Here is a 12,715-nt window from a genome sequence, read left to right as displayed (position 1 = left end):
TAAGGGAAATTGATATAACTGGGCAACCATATGACCTGGCCAGAATAATTTAAAAATCCTACGAAGAAATAGGAAGCGATAGTTTGGGTGGGAAACCAGTAAAGCCTCAACTAACAGAAAGTCCTGAAACGGTCTTTATTAAAAACACTCTCACTACTCCTAAAAAGAAGTGAGAAAATACTAAACAAACTTCTAATGAGACGCGTTCTCAGTCCAGAGGTAGGTCTCCTTAAAAGGAACCCTCTGAAAAGAGCTATAACCTCAGGAACAGGGATAATTTGAGAAAACCTGATAGATATCAAGATACTGATACACGTTCCCCTCGTACCTTTCAGACTTCCTCACAGAAATCGGAAAGAAGAGGACAGTCAGAACACAAGGAAGAACGCGTTAAGTCCAAAGACGATCAACACGTTCCAAAAAATAGGAAAACCCAATTCACCAAAAAGAAGGTAGCAGGTCTAAAAATCAGACATGCAGAGGATCTTGAGGACACAACTCAAGAACGGGGAGTGGGCCCAGACAATGCTGAATAGCCCAGCAGTTGTCACCATATATCGCAAGATCCTGAAGGATCATCTGGAGACAGTGGACTTGAATGAGTACATTCAAGTTGAAACTGTAGACACCAGGGTTAGTGTACCCCATAAGTTATATAAAGTAACGCTCCGGATGGAGGGGGACATAACTAGAAAAATAAGAGCACTCTTTTGGTAAAAGCTCTCCAAGGGTTATGACATTCTTCTAGCTGAAAAAGACTGGCTACCAAAATCTGTCAGGGAGTGCCCACACTGCGAAGACATCATTATCCCAGCCTTCTCCAATCATATTCTAATTCACTTAAAATACACCTATGCCAGAAAATGGCTGTTGCCCAGGCTCCAGCATTATATAAAAATCATGTAGGATGGGATGAGGATTCCCCTCACCATAAAATCCAGTTAAAAACTCAACCAACTGCACAGAGGCAGTATCCAGTTAGGCAAGAAGCTAACAAACAGGTCAGGGAGATATTAGATCAACTTGAATACAAAGGGGTGATTGAAACATGCACCTTGTCCATGAACAATCCTTTGTTTCCTGTCTCCAAACCAGACAATACATATCGTCTACTTCTGGACTACAGACATTTAAACTCTTGTTGCAAAACCTTTGCAGTACAAAATGCACACCGTGCAGCACTAATGAATAACATTGAACGTAAAAAATATAAAACCACACTAGTGTCGTGTTCTTATCTAGGACCCTAATTGGATATTCCCGATTTATGCCCTTGTGAGGTTATAAGCAATAATGTCCTGACAAAGGCATAAGAATCAGATTCATATTCAGTAATAGCCCATGCAATCCAAAGCACAGCATGGCTACTCCCATCGACTCCTAGAAAGCACAACGCGTTCTTTAAACAAACCAAGCCTCCAGCATCCCGGGAAAACCCCCCCTGCTTTTGTTTTGATTTGAACAAGAACTCCTGAAGTTCTGCAAGAACTGTTAGTTCTTGGTGACGTCTTATGTCCAACCTTACGTCAAACCCGGCACCTTTCAGGTATAAAATACCAACAGTTGCCTTAAGCAAACAGACGGTGGTTTGGTGCAGAGCGGCCATCTACTTGCTCGAGAGCCAAGCTGATGCGAGTGCCCGCGGAAGCCGCTCCTCCTGTTTGACGCACTGAGAGAGACACTGTCTTTTTCTCCAGCCGAGAAAATCCAGCTCCGGTGTTTCCAGCCTACCCTTGCGGGTTGCTGGGATATCAAGTCCTGAGGAAAGAGATACCAGACCTCCCACATTCTATTACCAAGGTACGGAGCTGACTAAACCCTTAGGAGAATTCTTGATGCAGATTCTTGGCAAAATTATCTTAACCAACTTAACTTAACACTGCTACTTACTTATCCCTTCCCACGTATTAGGCTTAGGTCAGGTACACCGGGGTAGGCTTAGTTAGAAGCACCAGTTGAGTACGTTAGTCAATGTATTTATGTATGTATATATTTTATCCATTTTAAAGTATCATATGGCTAAGAAACCGTATCAATGCTTTTACAGTATTATTTCATAATACTACTTTTACTGTACGCACTTTACTTTACTTTAAGTATTGCAATTGTGGCAATTCATTTCTTTTGCATGAGAAGGAAGACTGCTCAATAAATAACACCTTGTTATTAAAAACGCCCGTCTCTCTATTTCTCTGCATTCTGGGGAAACTAGGTATGCACTGCTGACTGAGTGAAATAGCTGTCTATTGTTTTCACACGACTCTAGAGATATACTCTTATTCTGAGGGAGCAAAGTTGTCATGTTTATGCGGTTGTCGGAAACTAAATCCCTTCTTGTTTGAGCCAGGGGAGCTTGTCCCTCCCTATTCATTGAAGAAAGTTTCCAGTGACCTCTGAGCTAGCTGGCGCAAACCTAAATTAAGTTTAACATAATCAGTAGAGACCTAGAAGACCTCAGTCCTACGTCTACACTGCTGTTTATGTTATTCCAATGCGCAGAGCCTATTGGGAAAATAGGAACTACACTACATGGCGCCCAACGTTTGGTAAGGCGATAATCTAACGCAAGACACTAGAGTAATTCAGTCGTGCTTTTTCACACAGAACCCTTTCCCCGTAAAAACTCCAATAGACGTCTGGAGTAGGTGAAAGGTTAATATCCGCCGGAACTTAGTAGGATGATAATCCTATGTATTAGTTTTTGGTTTGATCAACGTTGAAGGATACAGTGTTCCAAAATATTGTGCACCTAATCTTTGTTTCCTTTAAAGTCGATCTGCATCAAAAACTTTCAGTCAGTTAAAATGACAGAAATTGACAAAGAAAGGGAGCTAATAAGACTAGCAGCTCAACTCTTAGAGGAAGACACAAATCTTCATGAAACCGAACCAAATGCTATACTCATTCCGGTCAATCTAAGAAGAACTATAACTCTAAAACTTATAGAAAATGGGCTGACACCGTGAGGTGGTACAGTCATATTCGTGATAGAGGCACACGAATATCGGCAGACAGAGTTATTCTATTCATGGATACACTTTCCAGCAGCACATGCTACGACAAAAGACTTCCACTATTACAAAATAGAGGAACCACCAGATGAATACACTCCTTTCGAGGAGATTGAGATTCCACTAAAATGCCAAGAGCACCAGCTCTGGTTTAAAGGCGCCCTAAAACATAATAATCACATCACCAGGCTCCGTCCACTAGGTAGACCAGGAGCAACGTGGCCGGTGTTAGCCAGCTACACACCACATCCAGACATTGATAAAATGTCAGTTCCTGAACTTTTAGCTCAGCTAAAACTCTTAATTAAAATACATAGACAATTAGTCCAATATGTCATGCAGATTTCAATAGTCCAACCGACAATTAACATTCCACAGCAGACCCCTCACCAGGGGAACATAAACAAAATCAAAACCACAGAACATACAATCATGTCTTGGTAAAGTACCCATAAAATGGGAACAAATCCCATTCTGGTTAGCACAGAAAATTACTCAAATAGAGTCAGTATTCCCGGATACTACTCCAACTGAGAAACACAGAATTCTGACTATCTGCCTCCCGATGGGGATCGCACCACATGTGGAGGACTGTGACATTTGGGGCACAGTCTTTGCTTCCATCGACACAAAAACACACGGTGTTCCGTCTATGGCGGTGATACCAGATGTATTAAGACAGATTCAAAATGAATACGGTCCAGAACCAGCTTTAACTCTGGGTATGAAATTACTAAAGGACTTCAAGCTGGTCTCAGCTATATTATTAGCCAACATAAAAGGTGAAGCAGAATCTGTGGCGATCCGCCAGAAACTAAAGGAAACAGACATAGCAGCCCAACCATTGGAACTTGCCAGAATCATAGAAGAATCCTATGAAGAGCTAGGAAGAGATAGTTTGGGTGGGAAACCGATAAAACCCCAACTATCTGAAAGTCCTGAAAAAATAATTTTAAAATCCAAAAAAGAGTTGGGAAGGTAATAGACAAACCATTCCCAGGGAAAAACGTTTCCAGTCCAGAGGAAGGTCTCCTCAGTTTAGAGAGAGATCTCCAGGCCGAGAAGACAAGTCTCCCCAAAGGGAACCCTCTGAAAAAAGATACAACCTTAGAGATAGGGATAAAATAAGAAAACCAGACAGATATCAAGATTTTGATACACGTCCCTTTCGATCCTTCTCACTGAATCTTTCTCGATCTTCCTCACAGAAATCAGAAAGAAGAGGACGGTCAGAACACAGAGAAGAGCACGCCAAGTCCAAAGACAAGGAACCTGCTCATCAAAGTAAAAAATTACAATTTCCCAGAAAGAAGGTAGCAAGTATTAAGATTAAACATGCCGAGAATTCTGAGGCCACAGCTGAAAAACGGTGAGTGGGCACAGACAATGCTAGACAGCGGAGCAGAAGTGACCATAGCTCACAAGACCCTGATGAATCTTCTGGAGACAGTGGACACGAATGAATACATTCAAGTTGAAACTGCAGACACACGAGTGAGTGTGCCCCAGAAGCTATATGAAATAACATTACGTATAGAGGGAGATAAAACCAGGAAAATAAGAAGTCTCTTTTGGTAAAAACTTTCAAAAGGCTATGGCATTCTGTTAGCTGAGAAAGACTGGCCACCAGAGTTTGTCAGGGAGTGCCCTCATGGCGAAGAAATGATTATGCCTGCCTTCTCGAATCATATCCCGATTCATAAAAAATACACATATGCAAGAAAATGGGCAGTAGCCCAAGCTCCTGCTTTGTACAAAAATCATGTAGGATGGGATGAGAACTCACCTCACCACAAGATCCAGTTAAAAAATCAGCCCACTGCACAAAGGCAGTACCCAGTTAAACAAGCAGCTAAAAAAACAAGTCAGGGAAATCTTAGATCAACTTGAATACCAAGGGGTGATCGAAACATGCACCTCTCAAATGAACAATCCTTTGTTTCCTGTCTCCAAGCCAGAGGATTCATATCGTCTAGTTTTGGGCTACAGACACCTTAACTCCTGTTCTAAAACATTTGCAGTGCAAAACTCACATAGTGCAGCACTAATGAATAACATTGTGTGCAAAAAATATAAACCGCCATTAGACATCTCTGTCAAAACATTGCACCAGAAAGCAGGTATTTGACCGCTTTCGCAATATTTGGATCACAAAAACAATTTTGCCGACTCCCACAGGGATTCAAGAATAGCCCAGGATTATTCTCAGCAAGGTTAACAGAGTTACTACAAATATATGATGATGAAGCATTATCATATGTCAATGACATCTATCTCACAGATGATGACCTGGAGACTCACTTAAAAATGGTGAACACCATAATACTTGGACTCAGAGGGTTACAAATTCAACTTTAAAAAGTCCCGAATTGCCCATCTAACTGTCCTATTTTTAGGTTATGAATTATCAACTGAAGGCAAAAGCATGGCAGACAATTTCTTAAAGAAATGTGCTGTACTCCAAGCACCAAAAAACGCGGAAGAATTTACAATCACTACTAGGTTTCCTGAATTTTGGAAGAACATACATTCTAAATTATGCTGAGAGGGGTAAACCTCTCTATGAATTAATAAAACCAGATTTCAAACAAACCAATTGGACTCGGAAACACACAGAAATTTTGAGATCACTACAAAAGGACATGTTGACTAAAACAAAATTGCAAACACGTGAGAACACACGCAATCTTGTAATCCGAGTCATCCCAGGAAGATGCGGATTCACATACCTGACCTCTAATGAGGGAGAAGCGGTACCTATAGCTTACAAATCACATTTGTACACGGAAGCTGAAATGAAATTCAGATCCACAGAGAAAATTCTAACTGGAGTTGGAACTGCTGTAGCTAAAGTAAGAGCCCTAGCCCAAGGCAAGAGAATAACTGTTTTTTCAGCAGAATCAGCCCTTGAGGCGTTAACAAATCCATGCAACCTGGTTAAAGGAATATTAGATCCAGAACGGATAGAATGGGAAATTTCTTTGGCTACAGAAGATGTTAAATACTATTTTGACCCAAAACTGAAAAAACTAGATGATCTAGTATATGAATGGGAATATCCTCTGCCAGCTGAAATTCTGCCTCTAGAAAAATATACCTGCGTAATCTGTATGGACAGATTCGCACAACACTTTGATGTAGAAAATAAATCCTATGATGCAGCGTGCGCGATTGTTAAAGGTCGCTGGCGCTCTGGTACATTCAAACCAATGATTACCAAAACGGAATCACTCAGGAAATGTTCATCTCAGCGAGCTGAAATAAGAACCTTAAAGATGGCGCTTGAAAATGCTGATCGCGAATTCCCCACACTAATAGTGTGCGATTCGTATTTCTGAGTCAAATCCTTAACAGTGACATGCAGACATGGATCAAAAACGGTTACAAAGATGACACAGGTGCCACAATAAAGCATAAAAGGCTTTGAGAACAGGTAGTTCTTTTACAGAAAGAACTACGAAAGACTCACGTGATACACGCATTGAGTCATCAACGTGATGGCGTTCACGTTGCAGGGAATTCATTGGCTAACACAGCCATAGCGGAAGCGGCTCGCCCGGCTTCCGTAGCCACTGAAAAGCGTTCAGAAAAACATATAGATGGGGAAACCATGCTAGCGGTAAATGCCTCATTAAAAGGCGATTATTCAGCATAACCTCTCAACTATCCACTCAGTAATACATACATAATTGATGCAAACTCCGTTCCGTTTGCTCGAATCCCTGGAGTGGGGGATAGGGTAATTCCAAACACGAACAGGAGAGTCTTCTTGATTGAAGACGCACATATGGAGTTGGGTCTGAGGCACCAAGAGATCGCGAAATCTATAAAAGAATTACAATCAGAATACTGGTGGCCGGGGATGAGCCTGCAATGTTTCAAATTTGCCAAGGATTGTCCGGACTGCAACAGAGATCGCAGTCGTGAACCGACCGGAGTAATGCCAGGACCCTTTTACTAGAAAGCTTTAGGCTATCTTTAACGCAGAAATCCAGTAGGAGAAATGCGTCCCCATAATAATTAAGACAGAATTCACTTAAAATGTAGACCACCACACTCGGCTGACGCCAGAACTGTTATAAAAGATTTGCGAGTCTTTATCGGCACATACGCAATTGGCATGCTACATTCTGATCAGGGTCCCGCGTTTAGCTCTCAAGCTTACAAAGAGGCCATGAACAGTATGGGCATCGCATTGCGGTATTCTTCTCCCTTCCATCCTGAGTGAAATGCGGTTGTGGAAAGAAAAAACCGGGACATAAAGCAATCTATAACGGCGAGGGTATTCAGTTCAGGTGATGGGTGGGTCAAACATTTAACAAGTGTCCAACGTAGTCTTAATAATCTGCCAAGAAACTCTCTAAAAGGTCTCACGCCATACGAACTATTGTTCGGAACTAGAATGCTTATTCAGGACTTATATAGTCACACTTCAGTGGTAGAAGAAAAAAGCTTTGATATCAAAGATCGTTTGGCTGTTTTACAGGATCTAAATGAAAAAAGAAAAAACCTGAGTAACATAAAGTTGAAACAACAGTCGACATCCACTGAAGAAAAAACACCTGTCCCAGCAAGACCTGTCTGGACTCAAAAGATTGGGGATCTGGTCAGAGAAAAGATCGCAGTAAAGAAGGAATTTGGGCCTTCATACAGAAAAGCAGTACCAGTCTTAGCTATCAACCAAACAAGATCAGTAGTACTACCGCCCCTTGCTGGTAAAAAGGAGAACCGAGTTGTATCCATCGACCTGGTAAAACCACAATCATGTGGCCAATAATAAGTAGTGGGCCCAGTGGACTCCCAAGAAATAGCAGAATACCAAGGTTTGCTACAATCCAAGAGGCTCATGCTGAGAGACTAATCAAATTGGAGAAATCAGTAATGAATAAAAAAGGACTGTGCAATAATGCCATGGAACTAGTGCCTCTTGAAACCCAAATAATACCAATTCGTCAAGAAACACCAATCTACAATGATGTGGCCTCAGACTATTCTAATGAAACAGAAAAATGCAAAAGCAAATGAAAATCCGGAAGTAATTCCTACAATTGATAGAACTGCATCAGGCTATTTCATCAACTTCGACAATTTCTCTGAAGACCCAAGCGAACATGAAGAAACGCCTCCAACACAAACTTTTAAAAACAAAGTAATTGAACTTTTCCACCAACTGAAAAAGACTTACCTAATTTTACCATTGATTGAATTTTGGATTATGTTAGGTGTACTTTTCCTCCTGCTTTGGCTCGTTATGGTTATATGTTTGGGAAGATTCATTGAAGGAAAATATAGTACAATGGGCACAGCACGTCAGAACATCAACTTGGTCCTAAAGCCACACACATCTTCTCACATCGAGAAAAGAGAACTGTCATCAGTGAACATCACAGCCATTCCAATACCCGGTGGGGTAGCATGGGACAGAACTGATTATGACATTTTGTGAGACCTAGTACTTTCTCTGATGATTGGGACTTTGAAAATATTAATAATATGATGTCAGATTTAGTAATGTCAGCCAAATTTACAGAACAAGATTACTTGCAGGGTTCATCCAATTATGAGGAGCTTTACTGCTACAACCGTTATGGTGATCACTATTTGCATAAAAGTGCTCAGCCTAGAAATGTTTTATCTTTTAACCAGTGGGAACACTGTCCAACTCCACCAAAAGACAGTTCGAAAAAGTTTTCTGAGAAATTCCAATACTTCTCAGGGTTTAATAACAGTGATCCAAAAATGTTTTATTTTAAAATGTCAAATAGAACAGTAGTGACAAATACTAAATTGATGTATTCAGAAAACTTTTATGACAAAATGTCTACATTAGATATCGAAATTTGGAAAAACACCATTGAAACAAAAACAATCTGGAGTTCCAAAGATTGGCCAGTACAAGGCCTAAAAGCACTTTTTAGGGCCTGCATGATCCCAGAACAAATTATTTTCTTGAATGACACAATTCAACAAACTACTTGTCTTGGCCTTGCTAAGATAAAAGACATGAACACACCGTCTATTCCAAAACCAATGCCCGATAGTGATAGCACTACTGATGTGGAGATAGACGTTTCTAATATTTTATACCAAAACAGAACACATATTGATTGGAAAAAGTGGTTGATCTGGCCAACAGACACGAATAACTGTCAAGATAGATTCCTGAACAAAACACAGGGGTTCAAAATGGCCAGACCAGACCCTAGATATTCCCAGAGACAACATCCAGGGATAGTTACAACATACAGTGTAGGGAAACTTTGCCTTGAGTGGCTACAGAGATCAACACTGGCTGAAATTAAGCAACACTTGACTTTACTTAAAGACGGTGCTGACTTGCATGATTTCATAATGGGACCACGCAAACAGCGTCAAAAACGTTTCATAGCGGCCGGTATATACGCTGCATACAACGAAGCATGGAAAATAATGCAAATTGAGACAGCAGAAAAAATACGAGAAATTGATCGTATTAATTTGGAAAAATCACTTTCTGTTGTGGACAATGGGTTAACGAGTCTGTCTTCCAGAATATATTCACTGGACAGTATTGTATCGTCTGCCTTCGACATAATAGAGCAGGACTTACTAATGCTATAGCATGGTCAGTCTCAATTACGTTCTATTGTACAGCTTGGATAGACGTTGCAAAATCTGCGTTCAGGCTACGTACCATGGCGTTTAATCAACACAACGTCATTATTAGGTGTCTTTAACCTTACTGTTAAACAAACCAGTTTGGCACAAAAAGGAGCAGATTATACAATCCTGAGCATTGAAAAACTCGAGAGATTACCATTGACAATGTCAGAAAGACCTGTCATTGAATGGATAATACATGGAACGATTAAAATTCCGATAAAAACTTTCCAGTTTAATTACTGTCAAGAGTATATACCATCAGGCCAGTATGAAAGGTTTGGTAAAGAATACATCAAATCAACCTGGGATTTACCTTATACACACAGATGTTATAGTGAAGGAAACAAGGAGGTATTTCTTAGTGGTAAAAATTGTAAAAAATCACTAAGCGGTACACTTCTGTGTCAGGGTATTAATTTGCATGGAGCCTGCGAAGGGTCTTCAAACAACCTTTCATGTCACCTGCATGGCACGCCTGCAAAACAGATAGAGACTTTTTTTAGACCACTTTCTAATGGTAGTTACATTTTAATTAGTGACCACAGCTGTTGTGGCATGCTGCCAGGAAAAGCCTATCTGACAACTGTAACTTCCAGGGCCATTTGCTGAATGCAAGTATTGTATCCACACAGCAATCCAGATATGGGGGCTGCGTTATGGCCTCAGTTGAATATATCTTCTATTCGAATTGATACTTTAAGCAGAATGAAGTCTATTCTTTTACAAACAACTGTGCCTCTAACGTCATCAAAAGAAATGTATGAACTGCAAGTTGCAAGGACAACAGCAGAGATACATACCCTTTTATCAAAAAATTGCCCCGTACATTTCGTAGAAGTGTTAAGCCAAATCTTAAACATGTCTGATACCAGTGGCATCGCACATGTATGTAAGACAATTTTTTCGGGACTGTTAACACCATTTGAAACAGTTCTGGGCATCTTTCCGAATTTTGTCCATTCTGTCTTTGGCGGCCTACCCTTAATCTTGGGACTCGTGGCAGGAATTTTATTTTTGCTTCTTCTGCACCGATATGGCAAGCCAATCCACAGGCAAGACTCTAGCAACAATGGCAGAAACGATCCTAGCAATACGATACCGAGACCGTATCACTAAGGTTCCTCTGATTGGCTCGGCTAAGAGATCTGAGCACAACCTGGTTTCTTTCATTCAGTCCGATCTGGCAAAATTGCATCATACCTGTGCTTCGATGTCTGCTATGCAGAGAAGAATGCATGTTGGACATCTGTCTTACACTACAATCAGCAGTACCAATGGATATCGATACTTTGCTAGGTCCTGTAACGACTCATGCATCGTGTTGTCCCCAGCGGCTACCGATTCTGATGACGGCATTCGTTGAGACTTCCCGACTACGAATAGGTGGCGGCGAAGTACGAGAGGAAAGCAGCACCAAACAGGTACAGCCTTCTGTGAGCATTGCTGATCCAACCATCGATGATAGCAATCACGCAGAGAACTGCACAGTGGCAGTATTTTCAAACTTGGTCGAACTTTCACCTGAAGCGGTAGACCAATTTTTTGAAGGTCTGTCTGAAATAATGTTCTCTCCAATCAATGAGAATAACTCTTAAATAAAAACAATGAGCACGCAGCGTTCCCTGAACTCTGAATTCGGCCTTCAGTTTTTTTTAAACAAAGCTACAGAAAATATTTGGAACTTTTCCCCTGAAAAAGAAATTATTTTGCCCATACTTTCAAAATATTTACTTTTTTTGGCACATGGTACTCTGCTTAAAGTAGAACTATTCTTAGAGAACAGAGCTTCTATTGTAGGATACTAGAGACAATATTTTACCTCAGCCTCTAGCAGATATACAGCAATTTGTATAAATATGTGATGAAATGGTCTCGACCTTCTTTTCTGTATTTAGAGCCATTTCATGTGTAATTTTCGCAATTCGTTCAGCTGATATATATATGCATTTATCTGAATGATAACACTGCTTGAAAAGCGTACAGTCCAATACTAATTTCCGTGTATTTACCGTATACCATTTCAAATGCGAAATATGTATTTTGGGGTGGGCCGGAAAAAACACATGCACCTTTGAATGTTTAATATTGCTTAGTTTTAGTAATGATGGACATCAATTCGTGGAGTGGGTGTCGTGTTCTTATCTAGGACCCTAATTCGATATTCCCGATTTATGCCCTTGTGAGGTTATAATCAATAATGTCCTGACAAAGGCATAAGAATCAGATTCATATTCAGTAATAGCCCATGCAATCCAAAGCACAGCATGGCTACTCCCATCGACTCCTAGAAAGCACAACGCGTTCTTTAAACAAACCAAGCCTCCAGCAGCCCGGGAAAACCCCCCCCGCTTTTGTTTTGATTTTACCAAGAACTCCTGAAGTCCTGCAAGAACTGTTAGTTCTTGGTGACGTCTTATGTCCAACCTTACGCCAAACCCGGCACCTTTCAGGTATAAAATACCAACAGTTGCCTTAAGCAAGCACACGGTGGTTTGGAGCAGAGCGGCCATCTACTTGCCCGAGAGCCCAGCTGATGCGAGTGCCCACGGAAGCCGCCCCTCCTGTTTGACGCACTGAGAGAGACGCTGTCTTTTTCTCCAGCTGAGAAAATCCAGCTCCGGTGTTTCCAGCCTACCCTTGCGGGTTGCTGGGATATCGAGTCCTGAGGAAAGAGATACCAGACCTCCCACATTCTATTACCAAGGTACGGAGCTGACTAAACCCTTAGGAGAATTCTTGATGCAGATTCTTGGCAAAATTATCTTAACCAACTTAACTTAACACTGCTACTTTCTTATCCCTTCCCACGTATTAGGCTTAGGTCAGGTACACCGGGGTAGGCTTAGTTAGAAGCACCAGTTGAGTACGTTAGTCATTGTATTTATGTATGTATATATTTTATCCATTTTAAAGTATCATATGGCTAAGAAACCGTATCAATGCTTTTACAGTATTATTTCATAATACTACTTTTACTGTACGCACTTTACTTTACTTTAAGTATTGCAATTGTGGCAATTCATTTCTCTTGCATAAGAAGGAAGACTACTCAATAAATAACA

Source organism: Lissotriton vulgaris, chromosome 5 (assembly GCF_964263255.1).
Source record: "Lissotriton vulgaris chromosome 5, aLisVul1.2, whole genome shotgun sequence".
In the NCBI taxonomy this organism is placed as follows: domain Eukaryota; kingdom Metazoa; phylum Chordata; class Amphibia; order Caudata; family Salamandridae; genus Lissotriton; species Lissotriton vulgaris.
Note: the sequence above shows the minus strand (reverse complement) of the source record.